The sequence below is a fragment of the Myotis brandtii genome, unplaced genomic scaffold (assembly GCF_000412655.1).
Source record: "Myotis brandtii unplaced genomic scaffold, ASM41265v1 scaffold1423, whole genome shotgun sequence".
Classification (NCBI taxonomy): Eukaryota; Metazoa; Chordata; class Mammalia; order Chiroptera; family Vespertilionidae; genus Myotis; species Myotis brandtii.
This window is the reverse complement of record NW_005355087.1, coordinates 266482-269006: the sequence shown is the minus strand read 5'-3', so window position 1 is coordinate 269006 and position 2525 is coordinate 266482. Positions and strand designations below refer to the sequence as shown.

General features: G+C 44.0%; 1 pseudogene; it reads right to left on the bottom strand.

Moving 5' to 3' along the window:
• Window positions 1-2006: 2006 nt before the first annotated feature.
• On the bottom strand, window positions 2007-2474 carry LOC106725190 (annotated as a pseudogene).
• Window positions 2475-2525: the final 51 nt, after the last annotated feature.

Sequence of the window (2525 nt, the reverse complement as noted above, 5' to 3'; positions counted from 1 at the left end):
ATATATTTTATAGGGTTGTACCATTAACTATCTTCCTGTTACCTCATTGGTAGGTATAATATTTAATTTGTTTTTATATTTTCACAACTACTCTGGTAAACATCCTTAAAGTAACTTTTTTAAAAAAATATATTTTTTATTGATTTCAGAGAGGAAGGAAGAGGGAGAGAGAGATAGAAACATCCATGATGAGAGAGAATCATGGATCGGCTGCCTCCTGCAAGTCCCCCACTGGGGATCGAGCCCACAACCCGGGCATGTGCCCTTGACCAGAATCAAACCTGGGACCTTTCAGATCACAGGCCGACACTCTATTCACTGAGCCAAACAGGTTAGGGCCTTAAAATAACTTTTTGATTGCATCTTGGATATTTCTTCAAGACAGATTCTTAGAAGTAGGATTATTGAACAAAGAATCTGGACATCTGTGGCTTTTAAAACCTTTTTTAAAAATAGACTTCAGCCCTGACCAGTGGCTCAGTTGGTTGGAGCATCATCCTGTTCAATTCCCAGTCAGGGAACACACACCTAGGTTGCTGGTTTGATCCCTGGTTGGGGCGTGTAGGGAGAAAACCTATTGATGTTTCTCTCTCTCTCTTACTCTCTCTCGCTCTATCCCTTTCTCTCTCTCTTCCTTCCTCTCTCTCAAAAATCAATAAAAACATATCCTCAGGTGAGGATATAAAAAAAATAGACTTCATGTTTTAGAAAGGTAAACAAAAACAGCAAAACTGAGCAAAAATTATGGTTCCTATAAAGCATCTACCACTACACATGTATAGCCTCCCCTACTATCAACATTTGTTACAAACAGTGAACCTATATTGATACATCACTATCACCCCAAGTCTATATTTTATATAGGGCTCACTCTTTATGTTGTATGTTCTGTGGGATTTGACAAATGTGTAATGATATGCATCTGCAATTATAGTATCATACAGAATAGTGTCACTGCCCTGAAAGTCCTCTGTGCTCCACCTCTCATTCATTCCTGTCCCTACCCCAACCCCTGGCATCACTGGTAGTTTTTACAGTCTCCATTGTTTTGACTCTTCCAGAATATCATATAGTAAAAATCATGCAGCCTTCACTTTTCCTTTATTTACTTATTTATGTAGTTACTTTAAATTAATGTTTCTCTCTATTTTATTTTTCCCCATCACCATTTACCCCCCCCTGTGCCCTCTTCCACCTCCACCCACCCCATCTTTCCCTTCTGAGTCACGTTGCCATGGCGCTTTCCAGCAAGTTTGTACCTACATGCAGCCCACCACCAGCGGTGCCTGAGTTACCACATCTCACCTTCATCAGCATTGGTTCGCCTTTACAAAATGACAACTTTGAGAAGTGAACAATGATTTTTTTCTTGTGCCAAACACATCGCATTTCTTTTCTTTTCTTTTTTTTAAAGCAAATAACAAAGACCCAGTTTACCAGCTTTACTTTTTAAACCTAAGCTTAACAGTACACATGTAAACAATTGTCAAAACTTACCAAGATGCCAGCATTCATGCACAACTAGGAAACAACCTCAATTTATACTAAACCAGAAATGGGTTACCATTGATGCATTAGTTCCTTTCACGACTCAACACTGGAAGACGGAAACTACCCTGGGAGGTGTCCTGGCAGCGTTAGCTTCGAATCAGGCCGCCACTGCTTGGCTCACCTTTAAACACAATGGAAAGCAGGTCCGTGCTGCTGTATGAAGTCACGGCCACCCTGGGTCACGTTTAATAAAAAGCAAAGTGCATACAGAGATTTACAACTGTAAAGACCAAAGAATAAAAAAATAAAAAAGTCCCATCAAGTGGTCCCAACAATAACTCAACAGTCTGACAAACAGGCTCCGATGAGCTGTGTCTAAATACCTTAGATTAGGTTCAGTTATACTGAAAGTCGAGTTCGTCTGAAATCTTCAAAAAAGTAAATGTTCCCATTAATCCTCACATGGTGCTTCTTACAGTTAACATCTCGGTTACACGTGTGCGTTGCATCCCTAGTTATCCAAGCGAAGCGGCCGTCTCCTCAGCATTTATCGTCCAGGACTGTACCCGACCGCCTTCTGCGACTTCTCCTCTTTGTTGACCATCCTCGCCAATTTTGGTGGAAGTCGCTAAGGACTTGAAGTTGCCCCTCCCGCTGCCACCAAATGACCTGGAAGAGAAGGAAGGGAGACCCCCAGGACCCATCGGCCCGACCCAGTCAACCCCGGATCAAAAGACGGAAAGCCTTGGCTGAAAGCGGGGGACCCTGGAAAGGCGGAGAAGAACGAGCTGGGGCCCGGTTCCTGCCCCCACGCGGACCCCGCCGAGTCCCAAAGAAGTCGTCTAATGGGTCTTCCAAGAAGTCGAATGGAAACGGGCCCCTTCCACCTAAACACTCCCTGAACACGTCATCGGGGTCTGGAATGTGAAGCCGAACTCAGACGGGCTGTCGAAGTGACTTCTTCCACCTCCACCTCCACCTCCACCTCCACCCCCACCTGCATCTCCACCTCCACCTCCACCTCCACCTCCACC